Raw genomic sequence first — 17,820 nt, 5'->3', positions numbered from 1 at the left:
TTTGCCTCGGTGCTCTCTTCACTGCTCTGCAACCTGCCTTGATGTCTCCAAAGTCACAGCATTGCTGCATTGCTCACATTCCAGATTTTTTGATTACTGCTTTATTTATGAGGCTTTCAGATTTTATGTAATAAAAAATAGGAAATAAACTCTCTGTGGCTGTGGAGAAAGGTTTACCATAAAAGCCTGTAACAGAGAGAAAAAAAAAGACCTTAAAATTTGGTTCTCTGTTTTTGAAGACCTGACTCAAAAATTTTGAATAATTCCAGCTGAACGTCTTCATGTTTGTTTTACACCGGATTGTGGGTAAGAGGGACGTGGTGCACATGCACATGTAGGCTTCCCTGCCACTGTTGAACAAGTTCACTGGAGTCCTGTGCTCTAAACTGGTTCTGATTAACAGTTGCTGGAGATTAATTATAACTCTAGTACCTGTGTATGCCAATTTCCTGATGTAGTGGGTTTATTGTAATTAATAACTGCCAGCTGTTCTGTGCCTTCTTGCACGGAGTTATTTTGTAATAACTCTGTTAATAATATCCCAAACTGCAGGAAACTCCCAGGGTATTCCCCAGCTCTGTGCCTGGCTCTGTGGGAAAATTCTGTTCTGAGATCTGTGGGTGATCATCTTACAACCTGGAGCATGGGAGTGAATACTCCTTTTATCTGGGTTTGAATGGGCCCGAGCTCTATCAAAGGTGGGGAGTCCCCCGCCCTCCCCTGCCTGTGTGCCTGACCTGTGGCAGGAGGGCTCTCCTCAAAGGCAGGCTGCCTCTTTGGGAAACAGGATCCCAGGAAACCGTGGAGAGCAGCCAGCCCAAGCGGGTCCCATCGCACTCTGCTGGGAGTGGATACCTGCCCTGGCAGAGATGGGCATTCCAAAGGGGAGGATTAGCCAGGAAAAGCATTTCTAAACTAAAGTTGAACTTTTTCCACACAATTTTTTTCTTCTTCCTTTCTCTGTCTGTGCATCACTGAGTGATCCAGGTAACAGGAGAAACCCAGTCCCAAAGTGGCAGCACATTAGCAGCAGCAGGGTCACACAGCAGCCGAGGCAGGAGGTGACTTTTGAGCCTCGGTGCATCCGATCCCATTCAGCCATCAGATCCCTTCTCCCGTGCCCCCAGAGCAGCCCCCGGAGATGAGGGGGCTCTTCCAGCTCCTTCCAGCTGGGAGGGAGATCCCTGGAGAGGACCTTTTGTGCAGGGGTCACAGTTCCTGCCTCTGGAGGCATTTGCTGTTGTCATTGTTCCATTTGGGCTTGGTGTACCTTGTTCTGTGGGAAGGACCCGAGTGCCACTCAGGTTACCCCATCGCTCTGGAAGTTCCCAGGTGAGCTTTGAGCAAGAACTGATGCATCATGCCTCCCAAAAATCGATTTATTGTTTTCCTCTCCTGCCTTTCTTCCTATTCCATTACCCCCCTAAACTACTTAGAATTGCTCATTTTCAGGTATTTTTCCTCTTTGAAATTTCATATAATTCTTGCAAATATAATCCTGGGAATTGAAGGACAGTAAAAGGAATCCCAAATCCCTTTCTAGCCAAAGAAAAGCCAGCACAGGAAACAAAGCTGTGTTTAGATTTTTTTTTTCTGTCTAAAATAAAAATATGGTTTAAACTGAGGAGAGATTGCAATGTTATCAGTTATGAATTGAATGAGGAATTTTGTAGCTGGACATGTATTGGTCATTAATTCAATCAGAAAACAAGACTTATGACCAGTCTGCAATGTACTCATCTTGGTTTAAACTGTATTGAAATGATGTAATTTTGTATTAAATTTAAGTAATGCTGGTGGAACCAAGATCAATATCTGTTTCAAGTTTGTTGTTTTTCTTGCAGTTGTTTTAGGTGGAAATGAAGAGTAGAAAATAATTTATTTATGAAGTTTTGTGCCTGTTAGAGCTTCAGGCACTAAACTCCCTACTGGATACAGTGCCATACTCATTCCTTCACCTGCAACAATCAACACTTCATTATCACTTTATAATCTGGAAACTTAATTACTACCATTAATTACTACCACTGTGCAACAATTTCCCACCAATACATGTACTAAACTCCATGCTCAATGTAGAAACTAGGTAGACATTTTCCATGGAGTCTCAGACAGTTAATTGGGATTTGTCTGGTCATTAGAAGTGTCCTGGAATGCTGTGTTGTGCTATCTGTCACCTCTTCTGTTTCCAAATAAGCTGTGGTAGTGAAGTGTGAAACCAAAACCACTTGATCCTCTGCATCTCGAAGTCACAGGGAATTAAAATGAAAAGCTTTATTGTCTAGCAAAGAATTCGTACTGCTTGTCATCAGCAGCAATGGATTTCTTCCTTGCTGATGGAGTTTGGAAATCTCTGCCAGTGCACAGCCATGAATGAAGAGTTTTTACACAGACAAGTTCTTTTTTCCTTTCTTTTTAATTGGTAGGAGCTTTGTCTGTTTTTAAATGCAAGACTTGAAGCTTTGTTTAAAATCATCTTAAATCTAGAGGGGTTTTACAGGACAAGAGGTAGGTAAGGTATTGAAATTGCTCTTACAGACAGGTTGTGGTGTCTCCATCTGAGGAAGTGGGTTGGCCTCACCCAACCCACTTCCCAAGGTCATTGGGTATCATGATCCTGTTTGTGCCTTGGGGTGAACCACATGACCTCAAAAAGTCCCTCAAAATTCTATTACTTTGTGATTAAGCAGGAACTTTCCAAAGTTTTCTCTCATATTTATCTTGTGTAAACTCAGGCTCATACCACTCTGATGAGATTTATTCCAGGAAGTTTCAGAAGCAGATTAGGAAGCCCTGGAAGAATCCAATAGCAGTTGTCTCTTCTGACACCACATTTGTTTTTTGACTCCACAGTCCTAAGAGGCAATGAAAAAAAAATAATGGAAGACACAGAACTATAAATAGACATCAGAGGAAAGACTCAGTGGATGAGTGTAATGAATGGCAAAAGGTGGTTCACAGGGAGGAAATGTCAGCATATATTACACAGAGGGGACAAATAAAATCAATCCATTTATTTTGCTGAACTTCCTTCATGGCAAACATGCAAGCTGAAGGATCAAAAGGAGTTAGGATGCACTTAATTTCTAGTGGTATCTGCTAATACAGATTGAATTGGTGAATATTAGAGTGAGTCTCCACTAGTCCAGCTCATTGTTTGTCCTTTCCCATATGTACATTTTCTAAAGTGTAGCAATTCACTCTTGTGATCCTGAGCAATCCCTTTCTTCTGAATTTTTAAATACTAGCCAGGGTTACACAGAATCCATCTTTTGTGCAAGGGGAGGTGCTTTGGAGAGCAATAAACATCCTCTTCCTGCTGTCAGGGCCCTGTGATCTGTCTTTGCCTTGTAGCTGCCATGCTCTTGTGGGGCTGGAGATGGGAATTGGTATTTGCCAACTCCCAGGGAAGCACCAGGACCCAATGGAAAACGAGAGCTCCATGGAGGCTCTGCAGCATTTTGTACACTTTTGATGGTGCAGGAGGGTGTTTTTTTTTTTCTCTTCCAGCTTTCAAGAAGTACCTGAAGAGTAATTTTGTGTTTGAACTAAGTAGATATTTTAAGCTGGATAAACCACTTTATCTGTCAATGTTTGTGCCTCCTGTCCAACCTTGCCCTCCAATGGTCTTGCAATTTCCTGTTAACTATCACACGTTTGCGGCAGGTAGAGGGTCCATCCCCTACATCCACCAAATCTTTTCCTAGATTTAAGGCAGAAAGGGTCATTCAATCTAGTTTACTCCCGCAGGTAACATCTACTCCAAGATTTCACCTGGCTATCTTATTTTTGAGTGCAATCCTTTTTCATTGAGCAGGAAAAATCTGAGTTTCATTTATTAAAAGAGTCTTTGTTCTCATGTAGGAGGAGAATGCAGTCAGAGATAATCTTTATCTCCCAGTCTCCTGATAATACAGGAAAGCAGCTATCTTGAGAGCTGGCTTTCAAGTAGAATGGAAAAACCAGGATTTTTCCCCTCATGAAATTTCATTTTTAATTTTAATTGACAAACAGGAGCAGAAAAATAATTGGCAGGGTCCCTGCATTTGAGATTACTGCAAATAAACTTTAAATAAAGTACAGATGGCTGTTTTATTTACAAAATGCTCAAAATGCCTCAATTGACAAATATATTTAGCTGGAGTGTATGATGAAGTGATAAGCAAGTCAACAAAGCAAACCAAAAATAAGAAATTATTCTCTTTTTGAAGATGCCCACAAATGGCAAGTGTTGATAGAGAAGCACAGTCATCAGAACCAGGGGATTAATCTGCACATAATGAGGACTGGGCTCAAGCAGGAGAAGTTTCAGTAACAACAATGGGAGCATTGTTGGGGGAAAAAACTGCAGCAAACCCATCTGCTGGAGCCATGTGAGTGAGTCCTACGCAGAAAGGCACAGGAGAGCTGAGCATCCTGGGGAAAATCTGGTGCTCAGCTGAGAGGAGATCTGAGCTGGAGACTGCCTGGACCTGCCTTTGGAACACCTTTCTAATGGGGACAGCAGCATACTGCAAAGAAATTTGAAATAAAAAGTTCCCATTTGCCCAGTTGATGGAATGACCTTTCCAGAGACTTACAAATTTTCAGCCTCTGAGTCCTGGGTTTGAAATACGAATTTAAAAGGGAGGGGGGTCGGCAGGAGGGGGAAGAGGTAGAAGGGTAGTGTGTCATTTCTTTTGGTATTTTGTTTCCAGCTCTATCCTTTGATCTCTGCAGCAGTGTAGTTCAGACAATCTGTAGAAATATTGCTAAACCAAGTTACTTTGTTACATTTTACTTCAGCCATTTGTCAGCATATGCCATAAAAAATTTAGTTTTCTCTCTTGATCTTTATCAGAGATTGCTGTTTCTCTTTGATGTCCCCCTCCTTATTTGACATTTGGATCTGGTTTCCCATTTAATTATCTAACTGTCTATTGCTATTTTAGTTTAAAAGTTCACTGCAATATTTTACTCCTCCTGCTTCTCAGTCCATTCCTCTGTGTTCCAGCTGAGACACAAGAAAATGATGAAGGTATTCATTGTCTTAGTGGGATTTGTGCCCAAGTCCCCCTGTGGACTGAGGGGAGCACAAGCTGTGGTCAGTGAGTGTGGGCAGCAAATACGATGCTGGGTCATGCTGGATCTCCTAAATCAAAATATCTAGAGGCCATTCTTTGATTAAATGGTAAATATAGTCTGTTTATTGGAGGTTCGAAAGTCTGAAATGTAAACACCCACACAATCAAAATAGCTGTAAAATGTCATTTAATACTGTCCCAGTTCCTACAAACCATGTTATGAAAACATCATCCTCTCTGCTTAGCTGTGTCAGAAAACAGAAGGAATTCCTCATCTTTTGTAGCCCAGAGAAGAAAATTTGCTCTCAAGAGAGACAAGCTGTAGCACATAGGACATTTTACCTCTTTAGTCCAGAAAGTTTCTCATGATGGCTGGAAGCTCTTCAGGACAGCTGGTTCTTGGGGTGTTTCACAAGCCATAGGCCCCTGGACAAAGTGGGGATGACCAGGGAATGACCAGGGCCTGGTCTAGGTGCTTTATTGCTGCAGAGTGTGGCCATGTCATTGTGATGCAGGAAGGACTCTGTTGTCTGGCACAGCTGGAGAAGTGGGAACCAGTGGAGTAACTGTGTCACATCACTGATGGGATGAAATCCTGGTGAACTCCTCTAGGAACAGAGAGATTTCAGCTTCATCCAAAACACAACAAGCTGGAGGAGGAGAAGTCTGGGCACTATTTCTTACTCTGGAGTTCAGGGCAGGTTAGAAGGACTTCCCTATGGGTGCTCTGAGACAAAGGGTTGAAATATTTCCATTGGTTGTTTTTAAGAGCAGAACTGGAGCCGTGCACAGCCACGGGTGAGTCCTGGCATATGGCTGAGGGGCTTTAGTGGAGGGTGTGCAGCTCCATCTGGCAGGCCCAAGGGAGCAGATCCACTGGAAGCCACAGCAGACTGAGCATATTGTGCTTCTGGCTGGGTGACCTCCTCCCTCAGCCCAAATTTGGCAGCCAGACTAAAACTGTAGAGGAAAAGACAATATTTGATCAAGCCATTCTTTTTTTTCTTTTCATCTTTTTGTTTTACTTCCACTTTTCAGATGAAATCTTTGAAAGCAAAGAGGAAACCAGAGAAGTGGTTGGTGATCCCAGCCTGCCTACATTCAAGAGCTGGATGCTTGTCTAGCATGAAAGCATGAAGAAGACCTAGGTTCAACCCCCTCTTCTGCCTTGGAAGTCTGGAATTTGCATTCCCCAACACTAAGAAAAATAACCCACCTGCTGAGATATTTAGTGATGTATTTGGATATATGGAGACATTTCCATGTATTTGTCATGCACATTTTATGTGAAGCCAGTTCCTCTTTGTGGGTAGCACTCAAATATTGCTGAAGCAGAAGAGGAGGGCTGTGAGATACCTGGTATAACATTTCCAGCCAAAAATACGGAGTAATTTGCTTCATTTTCTGCTCTTTGCACTGCAGTAGCTATTTTTGCCTGTCAGATAAGGCACTTCCCAAAGGATGGTGCTTGGAAATACACTCCTTTGAAGACAGACAGAAAATATTCTTTCACCTCTGCATTCCCTGGATATGGCCAAGGTCTGAAACCGCCATGTACCATGTTTAAAGACTGTTGTGAGTAAATTTGCTGCCTGCATGGAGATGAGGCTCTGAATTTGTCTACCTTGTCCTGATTCACCTTATCTCCCAGTGGGAACTGGGATTTACCAGTGAAACAAATAAAATGCTTGAAACCCAGACTAGATTTTTGGCAACAAAAGTAAAGTAGTTAAAGTAAAAAGTAAGTAAAATAAGGAATTGTATGGTCCTGCTTGGTAATTGAGAGAAAGCTGTTCCCAAATCTTACCCCTGTGTTTTTTGTGGATATTTCAGATGAGTTTATCTTCTTGGATAGTACAAGGAGTTTGATCCCAAACCACTGGATTTGAAGGAAAGTCCTCCTGTCTTCCCATGATGTTTTATTCTAGCTGAAGTAATTCAAGATTTCTTGGGTGGTTTCCAGCTTATTCCTCAGTTCAGTGTCCAGGGGCTGGGGAACAGAGTTGCCTGTTAAATAGGAAGAGGTCAGGATTTTATGAAGCGTTCTTCTAAATACAGGAAGGAGTTTTTATACTGGGAGAGGTGATTTGCCGAAATATTTTTTGGTTTTGGTAATGTCTTCTTTTTCTTGGTGTAATTCTGTTCATGTCAACTTTTAGCACATATAAAACCCCTCATCTCTCCTGGGCAGTGATTGTGATAGACCAAGGACTTTGGAAAACTCAGCCAGGTCCCTGGCTCTGCCTTTGGTGTTTCCCTCAGCTCCAGCAGCCAACACAGAAGAAATTAAATCATAGAATCACGCAATGGTTTGGGTGGGAAGGAACCTTAAAACTCATCTCATTCCACTCCTGCCATGACAGGGACAACTTCCACTATCCCAGGTTGCTTCCAAGCCCCAATGTCCAACCTGGCCTTGGACATTTCCAGAGATCCAGGGGCAGCCACAGCTGCTCTGAGCACCTGTGCCAGGGCCTGCCCACCCTGCCAGGGAACAATTCCTGTCCAGTATCCCATCTAACCGTACTCCCTTTGAGACACATCAGCTTCAGGGTTGTATTTACTTCCCTTGTGTGTCTGCATGGAGAAGGGAGTTTTTGTTTGATTTGTAGCCATGCATTGATTTAAAAAGACTGCTAATATGTTTCTAAGTTTCCTTTCAAAGTTCTACAGGGTAAAAAAGAGAGCCAAGGCATTAAGGGCTTTACATGCCCAGAAGGACAGAGGCAGAAAAACAAAGACACTTAATCTGGGATACACAAAGCAGGAAGGGTGGCAGCATGATGTAGCTGTAATGAGAGACGGCAAGATTGACGTGGAAAAGATGGGACAGGCAGCAGAGTATAAATAGAGCTGCAGTTTATTTGTAACTTTCATTTTTAGGTGGGGATGATTGACACATGGATGGGCTGGATGAAGGTAACCTCCCTGATCTTTAACTTGCAGGTCACATGGAGAAAACTTTGAGAAAATACTCCAACATGTAGATGTCAGATTGAGTGACAGCCGCGTGTGAGGTGAATTGCATTTCCTGGCTTTTTTACATGCATCACTTCACAGAAATGATGGCTGCCATCGGAACAAAAAGACGTCCTTCCCGACCGGGGTCAACAAACTGACAGTGCCCACCCATTAATAGAAAACACTGTCATTTAAAATAAAATGCTATAGAGAAAACTTCAAAAATCTATTAGCCAACACAGCAGATAGTATCAGTTTCTGCTCATGAATTACTGTATACCATTCCAGTGTTAATGTACAGCGCAGTGTGTGGTACAATTTTCATCTGTAACAATATATATAGAATGCCATATGGCTGACAGCATGCACTACACATGTCAGGCTCTTCTGTTTTCTAGCTCTGTACATCTTATTTGCTTCTGTCTAATTATCTTGTTCTGTGGAGGGGAGGGAGAGAAAATAAGAAAAGCCAATGGGAATTCAAAAATCAGGGGTAACAAATATTGCCAGTTACTTAATTCCATTGTTAATGTGTTCTTGTGTTTCTTAAAATGCAGTGCTTTTTAAAGAATGCAAGAATGCAGTTGGACATCCATTGCTTGAGGTGGAATGTGAGGCTCTACTTGTGGCATTTAAAAAACAAAAAAAACACAAAAAAACAAATCAGAAAGAACAGCCCTGCTTTATGCTGTCCACTTATATTGGTTAATTCTAGGCATAATTATTCCAGCTGCTAGAATGTGCTCATATTGCTTTCTTATTCCTGTCTGTCTAAAAGTAGTGCCTGTTTGTTTTTTTTTTTTTTCCCAACAGAAACAAAATAGTGCTGAAAAGAATTGCTCTAAAACTGGAGCCCTGGATCTGAAATAGTCTAAAGAACTCCTCAAAAGTTTAAATGTTGATTTTTTTTTTCTTTCTTTCTGAGGGATTTGGTATTGTTAAAAGGTCAGAGCCCCAAGATTTGTCTTTAGAGATTTAGTCCTGGCTGATCTGTCAGTCACTTTTACCCTCGTAAAGGCTAGAGGCGATTGCCAGCACTTCCCTTGCTGTGCTCCCCTCTTCTTGAGCACTTGATCCATAGGGAAATATCTTGTCTGGACTAGATGGACGCTGCCAGCTCTTCTGTAGTGGAAAGTAGAGAGAGAGAGAGGGAAAACAGGAAATTGGGGCTGCCACCTACATTCAGTGATCCTGAGTGGGGCAGAACTGCTACAAGTGCTGCAGCCTTCAAGCTTCATGTCCCCGCAGGGCTGAGAGGCAAAACCCTTCACTCCATGAGTGGAAGGGATTGGTTGGCCCATCATGAGCTTAAAATAGTATCATGTTTGGATCATTAACTTTTCCAGGCTGCTGCTTTGGAAATGAAGCTCAATGCCATGCTGAAAAGTCAATCTAGTTAGATAGGAACTGTAAAATTAGTCAGGAAAAGCAAATGGCACAAACGAGTGGCTTGGTGCAGCCCTTGGCTGGCAGAGGCTGCACAGGAGTGGTTAACATAGGAATTGTTTATAGCAATTCATGAGTGAGGGGGATAAAGTGAACTCTGGATTAAACCTGCACTGCATGCTCCTCCAACAGGAACAAAAGACTTAATCCATGAATGTGGTGTTCAGAACCACCTTGATGCAGTACCTGTGTTCTGTGGGATTGGGATTTTCCAAAAGGGGGCATTCTTTGATCAGGAAGGCAATTTTTCCTTAATGTTTGCAATGGCAAAATGGTTTTTATAGTAGAGATCTCATTGAAAATTCAGGAAGCAGCCAAAGGTAACAGCAGTCTACTCTGTTGTGTGAGGATCCCTTGCCATATTTGCTCTTAAACCTAATTAAACATGACCATCCATTTAGGAGAAGACCCTCTGGTATAATTTTCCAAAAAGTTTTCTTAATTCAATACATTATCACTTTATACCATGACATTTTGCTCAGTAATAGGGCCATTTCTGCTAAAACTGTGGCATAATTGCAGCTGGACTTTGTGTGTTCTTTCTGTGAGCTCTCATGATCACTGTATGAATTCCAAATACATGATACTTCATTAACACACATTTCTTCTTGTTCATATTTTTATTGATAGTGTCAAGTTCCTTCTGCACAAATTCCATTGTAATTACGAAGAGGAAGCTCCCATGCTCCCTTTTTGGTGTGAAACCTGTTCCAGCAAATGGCATTTGATTCTTCTCTCCCAGTTAAAGTGGAATTTTCATTTTCACACCAGAGGTGTCTGAAATTCCAAAATAAGGACATAGTGCAGCAAGGCAGAAATAGAAAACTTTTAACAGGGAAAATAGAAATTTAATACAATGAAAACCAAAAAACTGAAACTCTTAAAATACTCCTCTGAACAGTGTGTGAGTAGTTTTTGCAAAACTAAGAAAGAGATCCCAACAGAATTGAAATACTTTGGGAGAAGGAATGGCCTTGGGAAGAAAAGTGAGGCCAGGGTGGCCCTGGAGCTGCAGAAAAGAGAAGTAAACTGTGCTCTCCCAAGTGTATTCTCACTCTAGGACATGAGCAGGATTTGCTTTGCTCTACACTTCAATGTTTTCCCCCTAAAAAAATAAGACTATTTAGAAAAAAAAATAAATTAGTACATGTTTGAGTCTGAGAATCTTACTGAAAAGCCAACTTGTTATATACATACTTCTATAAATCTTATATACCATGAGTTAATTTCAGCTCTTTCACCCTTAGTCACAGAGGTTCAGCCTTCCCAAAAAGAATGGTTGACAGAGATGTGGTATGAATGGAAAATAGCTCATTTATCCATGGTAAATTACAGGACAAAGTTCTCCTGTGTTTCATTAGTGCAATCCATAGGACTTCACTTACTTGACCATCATTTGTCTGGCTTTCTACCAGGGCAACTAAAGCCATGGAGCACAGATCAGCAGACTGATCAGACTGAGGAGTCTTTTTGTATTGAATAAATGTTTTTTATGGCATCTTGACAATAACACTGAGCTCAGTTCCCCTCCAGGCTCAGGCAAATGATGCAGTTGCCTGGAGCAGGAGATGAAGTGAAATGGCTGTGGCCCTTTCCCTGTGCTACAGCAAAACCTCTACATGGCCAGAGCAGCTCCTGCTGCTGAGCAAATCATCATCCTGGAGGGAAAGCATGGTAGGTACGGCCACCAGGAATAGAGGTAGGGAGTCTGCCCAACAGCAACAGAAAATCTCTTCCTTTTCCATCCCATGGTCAGCAGAGAGCCACACAGACTCTCCAGGGTCCTTGCTCCCCTTCCTACCCCAGCTTTCTGTTTCAGATGCACCCTCTGCCTTTTTCCTTCTCTCTTGCTCCTCTCAGCCATGGCCCATTTGAGCTCTGGCCAAACCCTGTGCTCCTATTTCCAGGATAAAAAGATTCCATACTGCTGTGCTTCTGGGAAAACTGGCACACACCTGTGATGGCCAGGATGTCTGCTCGATGGCCATGGGTGTCATTTTGTGACAGCAGTATCTCACTAAACTGACATGCAGGAATAGTATCTCCAGTGCCTTTCCTGGAGCTGACACACTTTCCTCTTATAGTGAAAACGAAATGTTACCCACCTGGATATTCCCTCCTTGTTAACTGATCACAAAGGGTTCCTCCTTCCCCTCAGTGTGTTGCTGTGAAGAGACTTAACAGGGCATCTCTCTGTCTGTCTGAGAAAATGACTCTGTGTGTTGGTGTTTGGTTTAGGACTGGCTTCTGGGTAGTATTAATCATTTATTCTAGTAAACTTAGAGGTTTGGGTCCCATTTTTGTGTTGCAGTTTTGCAAAGAACATTTACATTCTTCAGATGAAAGGTTCAGAATAAACACAAGGTAAAACTGCACTGGGTATGAAGAGCTCATATATTGAAATCACCAGGAGTAATTAGCTTTGCCTGTTTGGTCATTAGTTTGGGTTACAGGCACTTCAAAGAAAGCAGAAAGCAGAAAGAAGTCACACCAAGGCCTTTGCATCTGTGCTTTCCACCAGAAAAAGTGTTCCTTTCCTCTCCTTTGTGACTATGGGAGCTATTCTGTGCACCTCACTTGTGCCAGAGTCCCCCCCGTCCCTGCAGCCAAGCTCCAGGTGAGCAGTGGGCTCTGTGCTGAGGCCTCTCTCTGTGTTGTCTCCTCTTGGCTTTGGTTGCATGTGAAAATTCAATTCTCTCTCTTTTACTTCCTCAGGGACTTAGTTCTGTTCAGGGACAGGAGGTGTATTTAATTGTCTTTATCCAAATACCGCTGTGTTTCTTCTCTTTTTGTTAACTTTTAATCTGCTGTTGGATCTGCCTATCCCATGGCAATATTTCCAGCTGTGTGTATCTGACTAGTCAGTGGGGAAGACAGTTCCCAGAGCAACTGCTGCAGTAAATGCTTTTTGGCATCCAGATGTGTATTCTGTCATTTCCCATGCCGTGCATGTACTGTCTCTCGCATCCATGGATCAACAAGTGTGGACAGGCCTGGAGGCATCTGGTGCTCTTATTTCATTGCTGACACTGAGGAGGTGCTTCCTCATAAGAAACAAACCCGTTCCTGTGTGACACCTGTGCTGTTACAAAGGGACCTCAGCAAAGTCAGCAGCAAATCTGCTTTTTCCTTCAATTTTGACTGGCTTGCAAGTGGGCAATTCACTCTCCATTTCAGCCCCAGATATAGTTGGAAGAATCCTACCAAGAGATTGTGTGGATGACCTGTGCTGTTTAAGAGCATGATTCCGAGACAAGAACACCAGGATGGGAAGCTGATCCTGACATGACAAACCCAAGTTGGCACAAACATGATGTCATTGACCCTGCTCTGTGTTGGATCTACTCTTCCAGAGTTGCCCTGGGTGACAGAAAGCAAATGCACAGGAGATCTGGGATTCTTGGTGGTGCTTTATGCCTGGGTCCTATAACTGCAGAAAACATTTAATCTACTTTATTCTAGCAAAATGAAATTTAGATACATAATTAAGAAATATGCCTCCTATGGGATTTCCTGTAGCCCCAATAGCTGGATTTGCTTTCTGTCATTATGAAGAAATTGTACAAAGGATCTACAGATTCAGAAGCTATAATGGGGAACTTTAGCTCTTTGAATTATTTTATTATTCTTCCTCTATCTGTACCATATGCTAAATAATGCTGTTAAATTTGGCTGTGATTTTTATTGTATTACAGTCTTGAAACATTCATAATCTTGGCTAATCCTAAGAGTGTTTGCTTGGAAGCCTTATTCATTATTTAGGCCAAAATATTAAAAAAATCTCATGTTTTTTTCTGAGTTTTAGTTGGGTTTTCTGAACTTGTTTTTTGCAGGAGTGCAGAGCATCCCACTTCTACTGGTGAGAACAAAAGTTTCAGAGGAATATTTCTGCTTCTTTCAAAGGAGTATCTCTGTGCTGCACTGAGTAGCAGGTGCATGGTGGGTCTTTTCTGTAGGAGAAGTGATTTCTGGTGATTGCTGGACACTGGGCTGGACTTTAATGACAAAACGAAGCTCTAGGGATGTGGAGGGAAGGGGTGACACACAGGCAGGGTGAGTGACACCGTGGCACCAAACAGCGTGTCAGCTCTGTGTGTGCTCCAAGTGAGAGTGAGGCTGAACACCAAAGAAAGCAGGGAGAGAGAGGACAAGCAAGAGGAGGAGACAGCTGAGCCTGGATCTGCAGGAGGACATTTGAAGTGAATCACAGAGAGCAGTAAGAGCCCTCTTGCATGTCTCAGACTGCCATGGCAAGGAGAAGGTGTTGCTGCTGGAGCTCTAGAGCTGCATGTGGAGGAGCAGGAGTGTTTGAGTGTTGGATGTGCAGCAGTGCTGCTCCCCACCTCTCCCTTCCTTTTGCCAGCACAGCTCTGCACTGCAACCCCTGGGCTGAGGTTTCCATGTGTTTTCCCTCTCCTGCAAAACCTCCTGCAGAACACATCCCTGTGCTGCCAGGACGTGAGGTGCTGCCGTGTGTACCCAGCTCTGTAGATGAATAAACCTGAATAACCAAAGCCTCTAATAACAGCAATCTGACCAAGCGACCAGCCAGCTTTGGGAAGCAAACTGCATTTGCTTCTCATCCTCACCTCAAAGTGTAGCAGTGATCCTTGACATTAATTATACAGACTTTCACACAGCACCTGTACTTGCAGAGAAAGGACATCTACTACAAAACTTGTTGTGCACAGCCAAGCCTTCCCATGCTGGTGATGAATATTTATGCCAAGAATGTAGAGTGCAAAGTGGCGTCTTCCTTGATGAATTGGGGGCTAGATGCTATGACTACATTATTTAGACCACTTTTTTTATAAGGGTTACACTTTTTATTGCCTGTTGCAAAGCAGAGAGATACAGTAGATCTTCCCAAAGATCAAAGTGTGTCTCTAGGGCAGCCAGTAAATTAGTGGAGATTATAAATGAGTGCATAGTCATTGATGTCTTCAGAGCTCGGCTCAAGAGATCAGAGTATTCTTTCCCCCTTTCTGTTCATAAGTGTCTTTCTAGAATAGATTACTTTTTTTTACACTTAAAAGCAATATTCATGGACTTCATAAGAACAAGTATTTCAGTAGGACATGCTCTGATCACATCACTCCCTGTTGTATATGGACTTATTATGGACTGCTGCTTCCCTGTAATACAGACTCCTGGAGGCTGATGTCAGGGATATGTGTTCAGAGAATCGTATCGCTTAACTAATGTCATCATATTTTACAGCAAGTACAGCCTCTGTAGGAATTCTCTCACCAGAGTGGGAGCTCTTCAAAGCTCTGTTATGAGGTGCAAAGAGTATATGAAGCAAACTAAAAGCCAATTAGAGAACACTTCACTATCCTGAAAGGGGAAATTATAGCTATGGTGGGGAAAAGTAAATATAAACCAAATCACACTATGCCAAAAACTGCACATAAAAACCTCCAGAATAAACATCCATTTCATGAAGGGATTTGAAGTTAACTTTTAATATCCAAGTTGGGAGAGAAGTCAGAATTCTGTATTTGTGCAGAAAATGGAACAGAGCTCTCATTTACTACTACTAATCTGGAGTCTGTATATTGTAAGAAGAACCTCAATCTGAAACAATTTCAAACTTTTTCTTTTAAAGTTTCAGTATATTAAATTAAACAGAAAGACCAAATAAAAAATCCCAAGCCAGAGCTTTCTGAACGAGTCATCTTTAGAGAAATGTTTTGTGTGGAAATCACCACTGCAGAAATAAGTGAGTAGGATCACACTATCAAGTTTTATGATAGTTATCTGGTGGTGTCAGTGGAGACACCAGTCCTAGGCTTTCAGGGATGGCTTTGATTAACTAGTTCATCCCAGTGCTCTGTTATACGAAGTTTCTGCTGCCGTGCCAGTGGATACTCTGGGCTGGTCAGTCTCAGAAGTTGAAGCCTGGTGAGAAGCTCCTTGTGGAAGAAAAGACTCGTGCTGGATGGAAAGCAATGAGCAGATCAGTCCATAGTGCTTTTCCACCTGTCTGTCTGCTCCTGTAGGAAAGTGAATGTCTCAGATAACACAGCAATAGTTCATTTTTCTGCCCTTGGGCAGCTGAGTCAGTTTTTGCTAGGAATGTACTACTTTTTCCTTCAGGTGTGTTCTGAACCACAAGCTAAGTTCCTCTGAGTTCAATAAAACACATTTTGCCTTTGCAGTGACAGGAAAGGGACAGTGCCATTTGTTTTATTGCTTGTTTAAATGAGAATTGGCTATCATGGAAATACCATGCAAGGGGTCAGGTAAGGCAAACACAGTTTTGATAGATTTGCCAGTCAGAATAGTCTGAATATCTGGTTAGGTGGAGAGGTTGTTATTGATCTTCTAGTCTTGGCTTTGCTTGGTGGAGCCAGGTCCTGTGCAAGCAGTGAGAGGATGTTTTGCATGAACTGTAGCATTTCATGATTGACTACTAAAGCTTGTGTGGTCACAGGGTAAGTAAGATGTTACCAGCCCTCAGCACCATTTCCAAGTGAACTGTAGATTCTCTTTTCTAACTTAATCCATTCCAATTACTCAAAGGAAGCCAAAGATATCACAAAGATGCTGTAAGACCCAATTTGACTGAAAAGAATGAGATGAAATGCCATGGCAAAAATAGCTTCTTGCCAAGGACAAGTTTGCCAAGATGAAATGTGGCATTGTGGTGCAGTGCTGCAATGCTTCACTCCTCACTGGAGAGACTTTGGATGTGCCTTTGCTTTTAACCTCCTCTTCCCATGACTGGTAAGACTGACGAGGACTGGCAGGGAGCACCAGCAGAGCAGTGGATTTTGTTTTGAAGGTCAGCATGTCTTGGATTGTAACCAAGTCACAAATTTCTTGAGCTGAGGCAATACTACAAGTTGTAGATGTCCCTTGGCCACTGTAGCTGCCACAGGAAAATTTGAAATGGAAGTTTACAAAACAACACTCTCTCTTTGAAGACTGCACCATTTTGATGAGGAAATCCAGTCTCTAAAACATCCCTGATGAAACCTGTGGCTGTGGTAAGCAGCATAAAATAAATCTCCAGCTGGAAATAAAATTGTGTGGGCTGTGTTTGCTGTGTTTGCACTGGAACCAGCCTCGATGAGTGACAAACCAGGGAGTGACGTGGACCGTGCTGTCCCCGCTGCAGTGCTGGTGCAGCTCAGTTCCTGAGGGCTCAGTTCTGTTTTGGTGAGCAGCGTAAGCTGTAAAACATCTGCTCAGAACTGTAGCAAAAATGATGGTATTAGTTCTTAGAGAAGGAAATTCCTACTCCCCAGGTGAATTCCTTTGGAATTTGTTTCCCTCTCTGGGAATTTGATGAGGTTTTTGATGGTTTTGAGGAATCCGATGAATCAAAGCTGAGGATTTGATGAGTGACAAAATGTCATATCAAGAATAGGTCTGATTATTGATGCTTTTTCATAAGGAGAGGAGTGGGTTCGTTGGGGAATTTCTTTGCTTGAAATGTGGATTCTCTTTTCTGATCCCAGAGGGATTGAGTTTTTGTCATTATGGTCTTGTGATTTTCCACCTACCTTTACAAAATACAGCATTTTTTGAGACTTGACATGATATTTTCTTAAACGCCAGTTGGTACCAACTTTGATGACATCTTTTGCTGCTTTCACAGAAACTCCAAACCCTCTAATTCCCTGTCTTTGTTCAGAACCTTGATTACCCACTTTGGTTGTTACACAGTGTAGCTGTTTGCTTCATTGTTGAGATTCATCTGAGGAATAGCAAGGTTGAATGGCCAAGGCTATGTAAACACGTGCAACTAATCCCTCTGATATGGTGCTGTTTGGGCTTAATATTCCAGGCTGAAAGATAATGTCTGAATGCTCCTGTTAGAAGGACTGGGAAAGGGGCAAGGAACAGCTTCTTCAGATCTGAAGAATAATTTCACAAGGCTGTAAGGCGGTAAATTGAGATTTGGATCATTAAAATATGTTTAATTGTAGGGTTTTTTTTGGGCATGATGAGTGTCTGAGACGACCCTTCATTCAGGTTTGAGTTTTCCAGATATACTTAAATAGCTAAATTACCCCTTTCATGCTTCTGGACAGAAGGCAAAATATACTTAAAACATTTTAGCTTTGAAAATTTGTGGGAAAAAATTCTGTCCCTGTCTGCTGTGGTGGAAATGTGTGGGAATCTGACCTGAATTGTCTGGCATGACATGTTTTCTCTCTGTCCCTGGATTGCTACTCTGGTTTTCAGTTCTTTCTGGTTTTCTGGGTGAGGAAACTTCTACATGAATCACAGATTGCACATCAATGTTTGTCTTCTGAAAACAGGTGAATTGACTCAGTAAAAAAGCATTTGGCCTCAGAAATGCAGGTGCTGCTCTATTTGAGTAAATGCTGTGAAAAGT

Source organism: Pseudopodoces humilis, chromosome 9, assembly GCF_049639895.1.
Source record: "Pseudopodoces humilis isolate 2021_Gansu_Grassland_sample_001 chromosome 9, ASM4963989v1, whole genome shotgun sequence".
NCBI lineage: Eukaryota > Metazoa > Chordata > Aves > Passeriformes > Paridae > Pseudopodoces > Pseudopodoces humilis.
Note: the sequence above shows the minus strand (reverse complement) of the source record.